The 20,447-nt window shown below is 36.4% G+C and overlaps 1 long non-coding RNA gene across 1 annotated transcript; it reads left to right on the forward strand.

The window, feature by feature from the left end:
• The first annotated feature begins 641 nt into the window (after window positions 1-641).
• LOC110897042 lies at window positions 642-20,447 on the forward strand. The gene is made up of 2 exons (XR_002568389.1): window positions 642-850; window positions 20,283-20,447. It is a non-coding gene; the product is annotated as an uncharacterized LOC110897042 (long non-coding RNA).

Genomic DNA, 20,447 nt, shown 5'->3' on the forward strand with positions numbered 1-20,447 from the left:
GTTGTCCATCTGGATTTTAAATATTTATCACATATTAATATCACAAAATTTAATGCAGACAATCACACAATACGCATATTGATCAAAATCGTCGAACATTGCGACTTACTCTATTTTATACTATGCATCCATATATATTACAATACAACTGAAATTGAAATTACAATACTATTGATGTGAGTAAAATACACATATTTGTCCCCTGTAAATTGTATAATTAATGTATAGTTTTTATTTGTTTTATTTAGCTATTAGTAGTATATTATATTATTTTGTGTTTTGCCAGGTGCTGGTGCAAATGGAGCAAAAACAAGTAATATGGAAATGACCAGCCAGTTGGGTAGAGTGGAGTGCCAGAGACCGAAGTAAAATTTGCAGCCATTTTCCATGATTTGGCCGAACCCACTTATCTCTATATATTAATTGAAGAAAGGGCTGCCTTATTGATTTTATATCTTAATACATCAACAATTACGATAAATATGTTATGTGTTAATTGAAGTGGTCTAGGCTGCTAAAAAATTATCAATAAGAAAAGGGGACCAGCCAATCAAAAGCATAATAAAAACTAGTGGGCTGAAAAAAATATGTTTATATCCAACATGTTTACGTGAGTAGGAATTTGGTGGGTCATGTGAAGATGTAAAGCCCATTGCGCATAGAGGGATCTTGGGACGCAAGGGGTTACTTTTGGTGGACAGCAATTGACGTCAAATATAAAATAATCATATACAACATCAGACGCAAGATCAGAGGCAGTTGGACGAATTTTAAGATCTTTGGTGCAAGAAATCAAGGCTACATAATCTACGGGATCGAGCGGGATGCTTGGAGAGCAAGGAATAAACAGGTTCTTCTACTCGATTTCTTTAGTTTTCTATTTTTCTTTGCTCGTTGTCGATGAATTCAGAATTGTTTATGATTGTTATTGCGTTTGTGGACATGTTTAGCGGCTAAATATCATAAACTACCTAGGCTTATGACAACGGTTTAATAAAGTTTGGATTTTATTCGTTAATAATATGGTTTATAGGTTTTCTTGAAAAGTAAACGATTATGGAATTTTGATTTGGTGTATATGCGTGCTTGATATTGTTTGATCATTGATTATTGCTTCGTACGATTCTTGGTGACGGTCTTTATCACATAATAGAGTCGTGCTAGGGTTTTAGATTTTGGTGAGTGTCTATATCACATAATAAATCTTTAATTCTTTAGGGTGAAATCGCGCGAAATAACCTTAGAAGTAATATTCGGTAATCGTATAAAATCAAGTGTTCTACTAATCTTGTCGCTGTAAGGCTCGGGGTTATTAATAGGTCTCGGTTTGGTATATAGATAGGATTAGGTTTTGTAAGAAATCGGTCTTAGTTCCCTAATCAATCTCGTGTCTATTAAACCAAGTTAGAAACCATAGTTGCCTTAGACTTTCACGCTGTAAGGTAGATTGTCATATTAGGGCACTTTTCAAGAAGTTAGAGGACTGTAAGGAAATCTAACAACCGGTAGTCGTAATGGCCTAGGTAGTGCCATAAGTTTCACCTCGAGAAGGGTTGAGGGGCTTAGTTGGTGTCTTAATAGGTTTTGTATCAAAAGATCCCGGTTTCATATCACATTAGTTTCGAATAGAAATCCATTCCAAGTTAAGCTTGCGTCTAGCCTAGGTAGTCTTCATCATCACTGATTTAAAACCTTCGTCCGAAGTCGCGTCTAGTTAGTCTAGTTAATTAGTTTAATTTAATTTTAATTATTAGGATTTTTAGAAACCCCCTCAAATATAAAAACAGTTAGAGTTTGTGTCAGTCTAAGTCTAGATAGGGTCTAATTAGCGTAATTAATTGAGTCTCGTGGGTTCGATACTCGGATTTACTTAGGCTATACTACATTGACCGGTACACTTGCCGGTTGTGTGGTCTAGGTTTTAGAGAGTCTTAGTTTATAAATTTAAAACTTAGAGAGTCTAGTTTAGGGTTTAATTTAGCTAATTTAATTAGACCACTTTTAGCACATCAACTATTAGGCATCAGTAGCTATTGTCTAGATTTTTTTTTTCAAACATACACACATATTATATATTATTATTTTATTATTACTATTATTACTAATGATAGGGGTTCATCCAAAAGTCCATATTACGCTCATCATATTTCCAGACGAGTCGTTCTCCTATCTGCCTCATCCTTTCACTACCTTCTAAAATCTCCTCACCAAAGGTTCGGAGTTCTTGCAAATTTTCTGCACTCATTGGGGGTGCAGGTGCTGGTATTGGGTTTGGGAACTGGGGCATGAGTTCTTGGTAAGGGTAAGGATTCTCTAGAATTTCCCTGATGTATTGATCATTATCATAATATGGGCCTAGATCTGGGTAAGCTGCTAGGTTTGGCATAGGTTCTTCGGGTATTGGGTAACGTTGCTGGTAATCCCTATGGTCGTCAAACCACGGGTCGTAGTTTGGGTCTAAGGGATTGGGTACTGGCACTCTAGGTATCTTTGCTGGGTCAAAATCATGCATTTGGATTTGGTTTTCTGGGTTGGCTTCAATCTCCATTGGTTGCGTGGGAAACAAGGGTAATGGTTGGGGTGCTATGAGTTGCTCTAGATTAGGGTCTGCAGCTGTAGTTGCTAAGATATGAAAGTTTGCTAGACTCCTATTGAGCATATCCTAAGTGTGAGCATCTGTTTTTCTCTTAGCAGCTGCTAAAGCACGTTGCTGTTGTAACTTTCTCATTCTTTTCCTACGTTCATGCGCTCCTCTGCTGAACCATCCTCTCTTCTTAGGAGGGAATGGCTCTTCAGATTGGGCCTTGAACACGAATATCTCATCTTCATTGTCAGCTGAATACCCTGAAAGGGTAGGCTGTGAAGAGGTGCCTTTGTCCTTAGGTGAGCTGGACAACTGACGGTAAGCGTCTGAAGGTCCTTGGTCGTTCATACTGTAAAATAACAAATAGTCAAATAACACACAATAATAAAATACAGATATGCACGTAGTTCCGTAGATAATTTCCTAACATTTTGAATAATATCTTGGTGTCAGCAGAACACTTCTGTGGCTGAATCAGTGGCTTAGCTTTGATACCACCTTCTGTCGCAACCCCCGTCCCCTAATAACCCGGGAACTGGCGGCCGCGACCAGTTTCAGCGGTATCGGTGTTTATCATTTTGGCAGCGGTCATTACATCAGGACCGTAGTTAGGAAATGTTTTATCAGAGTAAAATACCACACTTTTATAATATTCAACACGTGGGAAAAATCCCAAGGTTTAAGTACACACAGTTTCATAGGGATAAACCCTATTTTATTTAATAAAAACATCTCTTTATTTTAGGTAACTTTATAGACACTTTTCCAAACCTTCAGTGCTGTCCAGCTGGCTTCTATTTGGCTTTCACATTTTGTTACATGAAACGCATTTAAAAACATTTTGTCAGTGGGAAATACCGGTGAGTGAATCCCAGTTTAATCAAGATAAGTAAAACCATTGTACAGTATTGAGGGCGGTCGCGCAATTACATTTGTTTCCATCTACTTTAATTACCACCCACGGTACTGTCAACCCGACTTGTGGTCATGTTACTACTCACAATGTAGTAACAAATTTTGTATACAAAACCCCAACATACCGACGATAATTATAGAATACAAATACTCAATAGCTGTTTATTATAATATAAATTAATTGAGGTTTTGTAAAAAACAATTTGCAAAAAGGAGATTACTCACAAAAAGGTTTACACAAAAAGAGGATTACTCACATTGTTGTCTTAGGGTTTTCCTTTAGGATTTCCTGGTGATTATCTATTAATTACACAAATGCACACGCGTTAGTATAATAACCCAATATTTACATTAGTAATACCCTCCCCGAGACGGCATTCCAACGATTACGTCCGGTAGAACCTCGACAGCCGTTACGGAACCCTAGATCAATCGGGCATCGTATCTAATACGAAACCGGGGCTATGATACTTACAACGAGCCAGAACTTCGTTATTTAGGGGGGTATAATGCCCGAGTATAATGTCTACTATATAGAAATTCAGAGAGAATGTTTGAGAATTGAACGAGTTGGACTGAAGGCCGATCAAGGGAATTTATAGGGCTGTTCGTCGAGTTGGTCGCTCCCCGCGAAAGCCCGGGGGGGGGGGGGGTCTTACGTGCCCCGCGAGCTAGGGGTGTAGGCCCTAGCCTCGTCGAATCACACGCATAGCTTCTCCGGGTGTCCTGCCACGTGGCGGGCTAGGGTTTCGCCACCCTTCACTCGGTCGCGTCCTGCGTAAGACCAAGGCTATGTCTTCGCGGCCCGCCACAACCTAAAAAATCTGATTTTTAATTAAATTTAATAAAAATAAAGGTATTCAGGGCCCGTTTTCGTATTCGGGGTGTATTTTAGGACGTATTGGGATATTTTATATATTTTTAGGGTGTCAGAATTATTTTGAAGAGTTGTTATAAGTTTGATCGCGTCTAGGAGGCATTTTAAAAGAATAAGGAAACATGGGAAACGTGTGAGATTGACATTTGAATAAACAAAAGAGGTATTTGAAAATATCGACGAAATACGAAGGTTGTGACCATTCGTTCGTTAACTAAAACAAACAAACGTCACGGTGACTAATCAAAGTAAGTGGGTCTTTATAATGTATCGCGAATATATGCTTTAGCCTATAGGCGGACACTCACCCCAAGAGTTCCTAGGTAAGAGTGACTGGTCCGATGATATGGATTTGTACGAACACTCTAGCCTTAGACAGAAAACTCAAAGTACAGGCACCCACCCTTCCGGATTGCACATATTCACATTATTAAAGCCCAAACTTTGACGAGAGTTGAAAACAGCAAAGGTTTAAAAGCCTAAAACAAATCATCTAAGGATAGATGATTTCTTGTGAAGTTCTGGAAAAAGTTTTGACTCGAGAGAATGAATTGTGTTTTGTTTTTGTTAATCACCTAAGGATAGGTGATTGGTATTGTATTAAGAATCTAAACGCAAGAAAACCCGCGTTAGGGTCCTAGGAAGGTTATAGACTAGGTCAAGAGCATTACTAATAACCTAATTCCCTATAACCATGAGCTCTGATACCAACTTTTCTGTAACACCCCGACCGCGTAATATAACAAACCGCGGCGGAAATGTCGGGGAGTCATGTCACATAATCATTTTTTCATAACACAGGGTAATTTAAGTTTTGTTTTATTTCATTAATAGATACATTGTTTTGATACAAACTAAATAAGTACAACAATTGTCTTTCAAGTTTTATGTCACTAAAGCTCGCGTCCATTCTACATGAAGCAAACAATCAACAATTGTCACATAATAGAACCTGAAACATATGTGAAAACAGTCAGCATAAAAAAATGCCAGTGAGTATATAGGTTTTGTATGTCAAATTCATGGCTTCGAATTCATATTGTAATACCTCGACCAACTACGAGAGTTGTCGAGTATGTACCTTGAAATCAAAAGTGTATGATATTGCAATATGTTTTATCAACTTTACAAGTTGATATAAGTAAAACAAAACATTTGTAGCCAATTATCTTAACTGAAAACATTTGTCTTTGTAAAACCAAGTAGTAAATCGTCTTGCATGAAAAATCGTATGGTTTATATCTTTAAGTAAACCTCGTTGTGTGTCATTATTTGAAAACATTCGTCCAAGTGATCTAGATAACGCTACAACACGTAATGTGATAAAAGCACTTATATATAGGAAGTACCAGCGGCGTATCCACCATGCTTTTATCACATTACACCCGTCCCGTTATCTAATCACTTACCATAAACCAATCATTCAAAATCGTTCAAATCGTCCGTGTTACAAACCATCGTTCAATCGTTCGTGTTATAAACCATCGTTCAATCGTTCGTGTTTTAATTGTGAAAACAACTTTTGGTCGTTCTTTAAAGAGTACATTCAAACCTGTGTGACTCGACTATACCACCCATGGGGTATCTTTAATAGACCCCGAAAGGCCTCTTTAACAAGACTAACAAACCAACACATGATTTGTTAATCAGTAAACAGTTTCTGTCGTTACCCACATTACCCCCATATCCACGGTGATAGTCTGATAACGGGATTTGTCAGATCCTATGGTACCATAACATACTACTGGTCGGCTTGATCAAAGCTAATGAATGTCATTCATGTTATGTACTAACACACCAACAAGTTCGTTCACATTATTGAAATCGTTATGTTTTATATAAACCATAGACTTTGTTTATGAAAAATTGAAAAGCATTTAGCACATATGAATCACCCCAAAACAATTAAAAGCGTAAAAGAGTTGAGCTATGTACTCACCTGAGATTGCAAGGTATCCTTGATTAAGTGAACTAACAAAGCTCGGGAAACCAAGGAATCAAGTGGCACCTAGTATGGAATCACTATGTTAATAATCGGGACCTAAATCGGGAGATCGGGTATAATGAGGTCTTGTAAACCAAATGAGTGTTGGAACTCATATGATATGGTTTAACAAAGCCTACATTCTGATTTGAAATCAACCCTAAGTGCTTTTGACCCGTTATGACTCGTTAAGATAGTTTACGCTACTTTAACGCGCGCGCAGTTGCGTGCTCGGATGGTCTAACTAGTCCTATGATAAGTGTTATATGCCTAAACATGTTTAGTAATGTTGCACAATCAGTTTACGTGTCAAAATTTGGGTTACATATGCTTAAATTGAAATTATGCGCAAAAAGGGCATTTTGGTCATTTTCCTAAGGCATATAAACTACCTATCATACAACTAATCAAACGTAGTGACCATAAGGTATAACCTCAGAAGGTTATTCCCTATACAGCTATGGTCACAAAATATGTTTGGTCGGATCTTAATGATCGACCAAATGGGTCGGGTTCGAAAGTCTAAGCGGTTATTGAGACCGCTTGACTTACGACCCTAAACAAGCACTAAACTAAAAGTGACGAGTTAAACATGTTAAAACATGTTTAACTAAGTTAGAAAACAAATTTGATATCAAAACAAAGTGTTTTGATACCCGAAAATAGTTACGTCGCAAAATGCACATAATCGTGCATTTTGACCGAAACTTGTCACACCCCGACCACGTAAAACAACAAATCGTGGCGGAAACGTCGGGGGAGTGTTGTAACAAAATCATTGTTTCATAACACATGGAAATTGAAATTTTGTTTTATTGATTAAAAGTAGTTGCAATGTCTTAATAAACAAAGAAACATAACATAATTAACTAGTCTTGCGTCTTTTAATGTCACTAAGGCCCAAGTCCGCCTAAGTGTATCTTGATTAATCCTATGCATCATTTCCTGAAACACATGTGAAAATAGGTACGTCAGCATAAAAATGCCTGTGAGATACATAGGTTTTATTGATTTAGGATTCATGACTTATAAGCTTAAAGAAAATGTTTAACAAAAGTAGTCATGATCCTTGTAAAACGTTTTTGTTTTATAAATCATAAAAAAATCGATGAGGAAATCGATGATATAAAAGAATCAATGCAAAATGCAGTGAATAACCAAGTAAAGATGAGTTTGTATAAAATGTTGTTTGTAAACAATGTTTCATGAAAATATGATATAAGTGTAAAAATGTATTATGTCTAACTTGAAATGGTTTAAATAACGCTACGATATGTAATATCATAAAAGCACTTATATATAGGAAGTACCAGCGGCGTATCCACCATGCTTTTATCATATTACACACGCCTCGTTACTTAAATCACTCACCAAACAAACCACCAATGTAAAAATGTTTATGTATAATCAAATGTCAAAATGTTTATGTGAAAACCGTGTCTAATGTCAAATTTAAAGCATGTAATGTATAAACAATGTATGATGAGCAAAAAGTAACTACTTAACCATATGTAAAAGTGTACAAAACAAAGTGTTTGAATAAATCAAAAGTTATGCTTTGTGAAATAATGCATGCTTTACTGATACAAACATCTATGCGGTGTTGTGAAAATGCATACATTCAAGCCTTGTGACTGTGGCGATAAGCCCCTAAACGGATTTAAAGGTTAAACTGAGTTATGTTTATCGAATTCGGTCATTCCTTCCATCCAAACATACCTAGGATGTTAGGAATGAGAGTTGTCAATTCCTATGGTACCACTGCCTACTAACGAACAACGTGATCAGTGTTAATGAATGTATTTTGGTCCCATTTAAACAAACCAAATGTCATACCAAAATGTAAGCATGTGATGAAAAGCAAATGTACTAAGTATGCAACAAATGGACATACATAGCATGTGACGTGAAACAAATGTACTAAGTATGCAACAATGAACATACATAGCATGTGATGTAAAACAATGCACTAAGTATGCAATAAATGGACATACATAGTATGTGACGTGAAACAAATGTACTAAGTATGCAACAATGAACATACATAGCATATGATGTAAAACAATGCACTAAGTATGCAATAAATGGACATACATAGCGTGAAATGTAATGTAAAACAATGTACTAAGTATGCGCAAATAAATGGACATACATAGCATAAAATGACATGTAAAACGACGTACTAAGTATGCAACAAAGGACATACATAGCAAAAACACAATGAAATCATGTACTATAAGTGTACTAATGAACATAACAAGCATATGATATGAAAACATGGAAAGCATGAAAGTAACAAGTAGGTACATGTGTTTCACCCCAAAACGTTTGAAAAACAGTAAAAGAGGGGTCTATGTACTCACTTAAGCGTGCTTAGAAGTCTTGAATAACAACGAAGCAAAGCTAGAGGGATCACGGAATCAAACGGCACCTTAGGTAACTATGTAAATAAACGGACCTAAATCGGGGGATCGGATAAAATGTGGTTTCGTAAACCAAATGAGTATAGGAACTCATGTAATATGGTTTAACAAAGCCTACATTCTAAAATGAAACTTATACTAAGTGCTTACGACCCATTACGACTCGTTAAGATAGCTTACGCCACTTTAACGCGTCGTTTGCGTAAAACGCGTACGGAACGGCTACCTAGTCCTATGACAAGTATTATATGCCTTAACATGTCTAATAATGTTTCCTAATCAGTTTGGATGTCAAAAATTATGTTACATATGCTTAAAATGAATTTTGGCGTAAAAAGGGTATTTTGGTAATTTACCTAAGGCATATAAACTACCTATCATACAACTAACTAAACGAAGTGACCATAAGGTATAACCTTGGAAGGTTATTCCCTATACAACTATGGTCACCTAATGTGTTTTGGTCGGATCCTAATGATCGACCAAATGGGTCGGGTTCGAAAGTATAAGAGATTGATTAGATCTCTTACCTTACGACCCTATATAAGCATAAATCTAAAAGTGACGAGCTTAAACATGTTAAAACATGTTTAACGAAGTTTGAAAACAAGTTTAATATCAAGACAAAGGGTCTTGATACCCAAAAGTAGTTTGGTTACAAAATACGCAAGAATACGCATTTTGGCCGAAACTACGACTCGTCACTAAGCCTAGATAACGTGGTAATCGGTAGGTATAGTCGCTAGGGACTATAACCATCGTGATTAACCTCACGTTATGAAGTTCAAACGGACTTCAAGTTGACCTTAAACTGGTCAATGCAGAAAGTCAAACAAAGTTTGACTTTCACGACAAAAACGCGTAAAAGAACGAAAGAATACTTACAACAGGTCCAAGAACGGAAGCTTTGATCCAAATATTCTCAGGTATGAAGTGATAAACACATCAACTTAGAGAACCAATTCAGATTCAAAGGTGTGAGTTTGAGAGTGAAGTGGGTGTTGCTATTTATAGGAAAACCAAGACCGTTAGGATCGTTTCTTGAAATCCGAGCTTCAATCTGGACTTTCCAAGTGGGCACAAGGTTTTGGAATACTAGGGGTGCCTCAAAACCATCAAATGGTATTGAAAATGTTACAAAATAGTCCCTAAACTTTAAGTTAAATGCTGAAAATGGACCTGCAATTGCAAAAATGGAGTTTCTGCCCAGATGAGGTGCTGGCGTTGCGCCACGGCAGAGGCCTGTGGTGGTGGCGCAGCGCCACCAGGTACCAGTTCCAGAAATTTTCAAATATTTACAGTTTTGGTCCCTGCACATGTTTAAGGCCTATTTTGATGCGTTTAAACCCCGTTAATCCATTTTCAAGGCTCATTAATGAATTTTAAGTATAGGGAACATGAAACATGCTCAAAAACATCTCGGATGTCAGTTCGTTTGGTCGTATGGTTGCGCTGTTCGGTTAATTACGACGAAACACGAACGGACGCGAAAAACGATCCAAATTACGCGACGAATGGATTTTTATCAAGCCAATCACTAAAACATAATATTTTAATGATTACATAAATTTTTGGATGTCCGGATGTATTCAGGACGTAAGTTATGCGCGAAAATGCAAACTTATGCACTTTTTGATGCTTTTAGTCCCTGAATGACCAAAAAGTTTATTTTAGCACATCGAACTCCTCAAAGCCTATTTCTAAGCTATGTAAAGGATATTTAGGGTATGTTTAACTTATGATCATGTTCCGGAATGTCTGTTACAGTACGAATCGGCATACTTTCGCAGTTTGTTGAATTTAGTCCCTGTAAGCGAATAAACTTGATTTCGGCACACCAAACCTTCCAAAACTTATTTCTAAGTTATGTAAAGGTTATTTAAGGTATTTTAAGCCTATGTCACTGTTCCGGAGTGTTTGTTGCATTAAACTAGTTATATTTACGCATCAGTGCGCGTTTAACCTTCCAGAAAGCGATTTAGAGCTCGGAATTGAACAAGAATTGATATGTGCAAATGATACACATATTTATATAAATCTCAAGTATGAAATACAATATTTCATTGGTTTGGTATTTGTTTGATGGTTGAAGTGACACAGGTGTCAAAGTCTCCCCTACTTCAGGAAATTTCATCCCGAAATTTATCTAGAGGAAACTTGTGAGAGCTTGAAACATGAAGTTGAAAAGATCAAACAACACTGGTTAGAGTCCTGAACTTCTAGTAACTTTAAATAACATCGTGCTTGCAATGTATGAGGGACACTTACATACAAGTATATAAAGCGCCATTGGTGCGTCCACCGCACCTCCATTACATTGTTCACATTTCGTTATTGTTGCCACTATCGGTTCTTACACATAATAAATCTTACTGGGTTCCTATGCACTGAATTTCATAATTATGTACGCGTCCATAATTACGTAATTCGTTGCATAGTTCACAAAGTGTATTTTATAATGTGTAGGGGAAAACCAATGAACAAACCTGTGATGAGTGTGACCAGACCACCCTAGGGTCCTTTTAATTGAATCAATAAATGATCTCTTTAACTAGACCACCAAGGTGTCTTTTCAGCTTGTATCATCACATATCATTCTTAACCAGATTCTGAATCAATCTTTTTGACTAGACCACTCAAAGGGTCTCTTTTTGAATCATGGAATGGCACTATAAAATCCATGGGTCTTAACTATCACGGAGAAGCCCAATTAAGGATTTAAGTTAGTACCTTTTGAATATCCTACTATGAATCCCTCATATGAAGATATGGAAGATTCTACGAGGATTTGGATAACGAATTATCCAGATTACTCAAAAACACAAAATGCATAAAAGAAAACACAAAATGCATAAACACATAATCACATAATTGTTTAACTTGATTTTAAATTTGTTATCATTTTGTCAATTTGTTTTGTTAATTGTGCACATGTATTCAAAGCACACCAGAAATCCAATCCATGGATTTCATTTGGCACTTTAAACTTTTCCAAGAATCTAATTATGAAGATAGGGAGATCTCAGAAGAAAATTCGATTTCGATTTCAAAGAATCGTAATATTCGAATTATGGTACACAAGGAATCCAATGAAGGACTTTGATTAGAGCGATGACCATCCTTAAGGATCTAATTATGAAGGTAATAAGATCCCATATGGATTTTTTTTTAGAATTTGAAAAGCGGGAGGCGTTCAAGACCTTGCACTAGACGTGCTTAAGTCAAAACATGAGGTAAAATGCTTATGAAGTTGAGGTGCTAGATATGCCAAGGCGACATATGAAGCAGAATTTGAAAGTTAAGTCAATGTATGAGGAAAATATTTTTGAAAACTATGCATGGAGTTCTTAAAAAAATGTGTTTAATGTTTCTGAAATCTTACATAATACTTTTTGAAATCATAAAGTAGGTTTATTAGATAAGTATATTTATAAAATATTTTAAAATCATGCGAGATGAATTTTGAAATTATGTATAAGGTTTTTGAAAACATGAATGATGCTTTTGAAATCATGCACTTGATGTATTAAGTAGATATACTATGTTAAAAATGTTTTCAGACTATATGGAACATTTTGAAATCATGAAGGTTGTTTTTGAAAACATAGACAATGCTTTTGAAGTCATGCTTTTGATAAATATACCGTGTTAAAACTGTTTTCAAGTTATATGAAATATTTTGAAATCATGAAGGTTGTTTTTGAAAACAAACATATACTAGGTATATTGTTATGAAAACCAAAATGTGATGATACGGGTATGAGATAAAAAAATACCTTAGTTTTCTAACCAAGGAATTAAAAGTACTGATGTGCAAAAGCACAATTACTCATAATGTCACTTTATTTCCTGTACTTCATTTCTTAGAATGAAATGAGTACTTTAGAATTTCCGAGGAAATTATGAGCGATCACTTGAATCGGAGAACCACAAGAGTAGTTTGTAAGAACACAGTTCCTTGTTGTAGGTATCATTGGGAAATGCCATACACACATGTAACTACACTTGTACATCAGAATTGTGAACAATCAATTTATTTATAAACAAAATAGATTGTTTCAGGGTTCAACAAAAGATACAAAGCATGAAAGTTCAGATTATTTAAAGCAGCAGCTTCTTTTGATCGGCCAAACGCTCATTCGTGGGTTGGATTTGCATTGACAATCTTTGGGCATTTATTCCTGAAATAGCTCGTCTCGCCGTAGTTGTACCAAATACTAGATGGTAAACGAGCTTGAGCAGGGTTGACTTGGGGTTGGTTTGGACCACCTTGGATTGGGTTTAATTGACAAGCATTTGCCAGGTGACCGAGTCGTCCACATGAAGCACACAGACGACAATGCAGGTAAGCTCGGTGAGGTGCATTACACTTGTTGCACATCAGTGCAGTACCGGCATAAGGTTTCCTTGCAGGAGGTTGAGCAGCAGCAAGGTTTGCAGCAGCTCTGTCTTGAATAGCAAAGCCGAATATGCCAACCAAATGTCCCCATTGTCCACAATGGGTACATTTGAAGCAGGGTATCTGATTTGAATGATGACGGTTGCACCGATTGCACCATGGGGCAGCTCCCAAGTATGGCTTCTTGGCTGGTGGTGCTGTCACCAGGCTAGGTTCTGCCTGTTTTGGTGCAACGACTGGAGGGTTCTTTGAAGCTTTACGCTTCCTTGACCTCTTCAAAGGCTTGGCTTCTGCTTCTTTCGATGCTTCTTGGGTGGCTCCATCATTGAGACGAGACATGGTGATACCTAAATCCACAGACTTCAGGATTACCTCGCCTATTTGCTGGGCAAATTTGGCAGTTTGCTTGGACATTTAAGTGTTGCTGAGATGAAGAGACATTCTAGAAGAAATGAAAAGCATAGGAAGAAACAAGTGAAATGTCATCGGATAAACAACACAGAATGGCAATGCATAAAAATTGCGATCATTTGTTTGTTACCTAAGGCAAACAAATGAGATGGTGACTAATCAAAGTAAGCGGGTCATAATAATGTATTGCGAAGACATGCTTTAGCCTATAAGCGGACACTCACCCCAAGAGTTCCCAGGTAAGAGTGACTGGTCCGATTATGTGGATTTGTACGAACACTCTAGCCTTAGACAGATTACTCAGAGTACAGGCATCCACCCTTCCAGATTGCATGTGTTCACATTATAAGACCCAACTTTGATGAGATTTTGAAAACTCAGAGGGTTCAAAACCTTATAATAAATCACCCTAGAACAGACGATTGGCTTTCAAAGCGGATTTGAAATTTGTGTTCTTGTTGTGGTAATCACCTAAGGATAAGTGACGGTATTGTTTTAAGATCTAAACACAAGGATCTTGTCTTAGGGTCCTAGGAAGGTTATAGACTAGGTCAAAGCATTACTAATAACCTAATTCCCTATAACCATGAGCTCTGATACCAACTCTTCTGTCACACCCCGACCACGTAAAACAACAAATCGTGGCGGAAACGTCGGGGAGTGTTGTAACAAAATCATTGTTTCATAACACATGGAAATTGAAATTTTGTTTTATTGATTAAAAGTAGTTGCAATGTCTTAATAAACAAAGAAACATAACATAATTAACTAGTCTTGTGTCTTCTAATGTCACTAAGGCCCAAGTCCGCCTAAGTGTATCTTGATTAATCCTATGCATCAGTTTCTGAAACACATGTGAAAATAGGTACGTCAGCATAAAATGACTTATAAGTTTAAAGAAAATGTTTAACAAAAGTAGCCATGATCCTTGTAAAATGTTTTTGTTTTATAAATCATAAAAAAATCGATGAGGAAATAGATGATATAAAAGAATCAATGCAAAATGAAGTGAATAACCAAGTAAAGATGAGTTTGTATAAAATATGTTGTTTGTAAAACAATGTTTCATGAAAATATGATATAAGTGTAAAAATGTATTATGTCTAACTTGAAATGGTTTAAATAACGCTACGATATGTAATATCATAAAAGCACTTATATATAGGAAGTACCAGCGGCGTATCCACCATGCTTTTATCATATTACACACGCCTCGTTACTTAAATCACTCACCAAACAAACCACCAATGTAAAAACGTTTATGTATAATCAAATGTCAAAATGTTTATGTGAAAACCATGTCTAATGTCAAATGTAAAGCATGTAATGTGTAAACAATGTATGATAAGCAAAAAGTGACTACTTAACCATATGTAAAAGTGTACAAAACAAAGTGTTTGAATAAATCAAAAGTTTTTGTGAAATAATGCATGCTTTACTGATACAAACATCTACACGGTGTTGTGAAAATGCATACATTCAAGCCTTGTGACTGTGGCGATAAGCCCCTAAACGGATTTAAAGGTTTATCTGAGTTATATTTATCGAATTCGGTCATTCCTTCCGTCCAAACATACCTAGGATGTCAGGAACGGGAGTTGTCAATTCCTATGGTACCACTACCTACTAACGAACGAGGTGATCAATGTTAATGAATGTATTTTGGTCCCATTTAAACAAACCAAATGTCATACCAAAACCATCAAATGGTATTGAAAATGTTACAAAATAGTCCCTCAACTTCATGTTAAATGCTGAAAATGAACCTACAATTGCAAAAATGGAGTTTCTGCCCAGATAAGGTGCTGGCGTCGCGCGACGGCAGAGGCCTGTGGTGGTGGCGCAGCGCCACCGGGTACCAGTTCCAGAAATTTTCAAATATTTACAATTTTGGTCCCTGCACATGTTTAAGGCCTATTTTGATGCGTTTAAACCCCGTTAACTCATTTTCAAGGCTCATTAATGAATTTTAAGTATAGGGAACATGAAACATGCTCAAAAACATCTCGGATGTCGGTTCGTTTGGTCGTATGGTTGCGTTGTTTGGTTAATTACGACGAAACACGAACGGACGCGAAAAACGATCCAAATTACGCGACGAATGGATTTTTATCAAGCCAATCACTAAAACATAATATTTTAATGATTACATAAATTTTTGGATGTCCGGATGTATTCAGGACGTAAGTTACGCGCTAAAATGCAAACTTATGCACTTTTTGACGCTTTTAGTCCCTGAATGACCAAAAGTTTATTTTAGCACATCGAACTCCTCAAAGCCTATTTCTAAGCTATGTAAAGGATATTTAGGGTATGTTTAACTTATGATCATGTTCCGGAATGTCTGTTACAGTACGAATCGGCATACTTTCGCAGTTTGTCGAATTTAGTCCCTGTAAGCGAATAAACTTGATTTCGGCACACCAAACCTTCCAAAACTTATTTCTAAGTTATGTAAAGGTTATTTAAGGTATTTTAAGCCTATGTCACTGTTCCGGAGTGTTTGTTGCATTAAACTAGTTATATTTACGCATCAGTGCGCGTTTAACCTTCCAGAAAGCGATTTAGAGCCTGAAATTGAACAAGAATTGATATGTGCAAATGATACACATATTTATACAAATCCCAAGTATGAAATACAATATTTCATTGGTTTGGTATTTGTTTGATGGTTGAAGTGACACAGGTTTCACAAAACTTTGAATCGTCACTTCGACTAGTCAACGTGGTAATCAGTAGGTATAGTCGCAAGGGACTATAACCATCCTGATTATGCTCACGTTGCAAAGTTCAATTGAACTTTGACTTGACCAAATCATGATCAAAGCTGAAAGTCAAACACTGTTTGACTTTTAGCTTGAAATAAATAAACAAGCCAAGGAAGAACACTTATAAGTGCTCTAGGATGGAAAAGAAGTCTAAGAATGCTCAGGTATGAGGCCTCCAACAAGTGTGGTAGCCTCAACTTAGAGCTTAGAGAGAAGTGAATGGAAATGAGCAAAGAAGAATGAAGATGGGGCTTGCTATTTATATGAATTCTTGAACCTTTTGGATCATGACAAGTGTTTTGTGTGGTGATCAAGGAAGCAAAGATCATTACAAGTGTTAGGCCAGGAAATTAAGCCTTGTTGATCACACAAATAGCCCACAATAATCAGAAACAAGGATTGAAAACAAGGGCAGCAGGCTGTTTAAATGAAAAACTGGTTTCTGCCTGCATCGTTTCTCGTGCCCCGCGACCCAAACAAAGGTTTCTGTCGCGGCTCGCCAGCCAGGGTAGTGGTCTGAAGTTTCAGTTTTGGCAAAACAGGTCCCTACAGCTTCGAAACTTGTTTTTCGACGCGTTTAACCCCCGTTATCCCAATTTCAAGGCTCTAAAAGGATGTTAAAGCATAGGGGACTTGAAATATGCTTGGAAATATCACAGATGTCGGTTCATTTGGTCGTACGATTGCGTTTTTTGGTTAATTATGATGAAACTCGAACGGATGCGAAAACGATCCAAATTGCGCGACAAATAGTATTTTTGCATTCCTATCACTAAAATATAATATTTTAGTGATTACAAAAATTTTTGGTTGTCCGGATATGGTCAGAACGCAAGATATGCACGCATTTGCATACTTTCGCAGTTTTGACGCTTTTAGACCCTGTGATCAAATAAGCGTATTTTCGCATACCGAACCCTTCAAAGCTTATTTCTAAGCTATGTTAAGGATATTTAAGGTATTTTTAGCTTGTGACCTTGTTCCAGAGTGTACGTTGTTACGCGAATCGGCAGACTTTTTCAGTTTGTTGCAAATAGTCCCTATGATCGAATAAACTTATTTTTGCCATACCGAACCCTTCAAAACTTATTTCTAAGTTACGTAAAGGTTATTTAAGGTATGTTAAGCTTATGTCACTATTCTGGAGTGTATGTCGCGTTAAACTGATTACGTTTACGTAATAGTTTTGCGTATAACTTTCCAGAAAGTGTTTAAAAGCTTGAAGTCGAACAAGAATTGATATGTGTAAATGTCACATGTAATTGTACAAATCCAGAGAATGAAACACAAGATTTCACTGGATTCGTATTTGTATGATGGTCGTAGAGGCACAAATGTCACATTTAGCCCACAATTTACCTCAAGAACTTAACAACGTTCATCCAAGGTTTCATTTCTCGAACCTCAAGAAGTGTCTAGCTGAAGAAGGACTTCAAGTTTCTCTCGAAGATCTCCAAATCAACGATACTTTGCATTTTATGGAAAAACTTGTCAAAATCATGGACCGAGGAACCAAGAATTTGAGGCGCAATCAAATTCCTATCGTTAAGGTTCGATAGGAAGGAAAACGTGGCGCTGAATTTACTTGGGAACTCGAGAGTGATATGAAGACCAAGTATCCACAACTTTTCATTAGTACTTCCTAAATTCGGGACGAAATTTCCTAAAGGAGGGGAGACTGTAACGCCCAGCTTTTTCGTACTTCCCATAATTAGAAAGTCTTTTTTGTATTTCTATTTTTGGAAGTCTTGTGTTCTTTTAATCGTCTTTCCGTTGTAATCAATGTAAAATCCGAGACTTGAATCATAATGAAATTCGTATTCTCTTTACATTCATGTTGCACACATTTCATACTTATTCGTACAAATAGATTGATCAAACATATGACACTTTATTCACCATTTGTGCAAAATGCGTCAAACTTACAAAGATGTGACTTTTATGCAAATTTGATACTAAATCATGACAAATATGCTTAATTATACTTATTTACATTATTTTTATGATTCTATTTCATTACATATCCTTACTTATGTTCATTGTGCATAAAATACCTTAAAATACGCTCATTGTGCTTAAAATACCCTAAAATATACTTAAAACATGCTTATATGAAAGTCTAGGGGGTGATTATGTCAAAAATCAAACTTGAACCACATCCCGGGCGGCTCACCGGTTGCGACTCGGCCACCCTATGTGGGTCACGCCCCGTGAGTGGGTTCGATCCGCAGAAACATTGAACAACTCGTTTTATTGGTGGGTTTTGGTGTTTTTATTGAGTTTAAACTTGTGTTTTCTTCACTAATTGCTCACCAAACTCAACCTATCTCTTCCCTATAAAGCCAAGCATCTTCCACACTTTTTCCACTTTGCAACTCACTCAAAACACTCTCAATTCACTCTCAAATCTGCTGGAAATCAGAAGCAAGATCAGAATCATATCAAGTCACTTAAGTGAGCAAAACTTCATCATTCTTCAACCTTTTTCTTTGATTCTTCTTTATAATCACTTGGAACAACATTAGGATACGTTTCCACAAGTTTTCCATGGAAAACCAAGGCCTGGAACATCACCAAAACAGGCTCCAAAGTGAAGAAAACTTTCTGTTTTGATTTAAACACTTGTTAAACTATTTAAACTTGAGGTTTCTCATAAACATTCCTATGTCCTTATGCTTATAATTAAACCTATGGTTAGTTGGGCTTAAAAATAAGGTTTTGACATGTAAAATCAGAGGTTTAATCCTCATAAAAGTTCTGTTTTGATAGGGTTTTAACCCACAAGTAATGAACAAGTTTGAAGCTTGAAGATTGTGTGATTTTAAGGTTAGCTTGGGCTATCCTACTTGAAAATCCACACATTACTTGATGATTTCTTAGATTAGTTGTAGTTAATTCATTCTTTATTGTATGTTCATGACCCTCCTTGTTGTCTATGACAACATGTGTAGTGGTGGACACCAAAGAGGTACCTAAATGGAAGACTTGTTTTTCCTACCTCATACATGACTTATGTGATATACAAAAGAGGTTTCTAAATGGAGGATTTATCCTCCTACCTCATGCTTGACCTATATGATATTATAATATACTATATATAACTTACATATTATTCAAGTAACCAAACTTTTGATGATGAACTAGTGGTCATTTGTCAAGATAGTAGGTTACATCATCTAAAGCCATGATACTTGTTACGATTCTAATGGGCATTTTGACCCATGAAAAGATTCTAACTCTGTTGAGTTTCATAGTGTCAAGAACAAGTATTATGTGTGCTAGGTGATTACTTTTCTCATTTTACTTTCATGTGACTCAAAACTCCAAATCTTTACTCTACCGTTATCCATCCAATACTCACACGCCTACGTTTCTTCGTGTAGAAGGACACGGTGTTCCATTCTAATCAACCAAACACTCGTGGGATATCAAGTAGGAAGCTTACAAAACCGTGAGTATACTCGATCCCATTTTACTTTTTCATTTTGGGTGCAACATGTATGCTATACAAAATCACACAACACTTAAACTATTTTAATCTTTATCCATGCTTAACATGAAACTATATGATGCTTGTGAATCTTGTATGCTATGTAAACTTCTTGTGTCGATATATGCTCATTAACTTTGCTAGCCTACCTTAACAATTATAGCGCTATAGGATTAAAGCACCGCCCACGAAACTTGGGGTATTGTTAAGTTAAACATGTTAACCTCCCGTTATTCTTTGGGATAGGCAAAATTAATGCGTTGCATACTTGGGTTTGAACATATATTACACCGTTTCAGCATATTAGTAACTTGCATATTGTGATTCATGTTGGATACAAGACTTTAAACTTTTTAATCTATATTATGCTATGTATAAAAACTTGTATACTCGCCAACTTTTTTGTTGATATATTTTAATACATGTTGCAGGTTGAGACGAGATGATGCTAAGTCAAGAAACGAGATTTAGGTGGACTTAGATACACACCTAGATTAAACTTTTATTTTGATGTTATGAAACAATGTCTTTCTTTATTTGGATGTTGTATGACATTTTTTGTCTTCCTATGAAATGAAATTTAAATTTTATTGTCA

This window comes from Helianthus annuus, chromosome 12, assembly GCF_002127325.2.
Source record: "Helianthus annuus cultivar XRQ/B chromosome 12, HanXRQr2.0-SUNRISE, whole genome shotgun sequence".
NCBI lineage: Eukaryota > Viridiplantae > Streptophyta > Magnoliopsida > Asterales > Asteraceae > Helianthus > Helianthus annuus.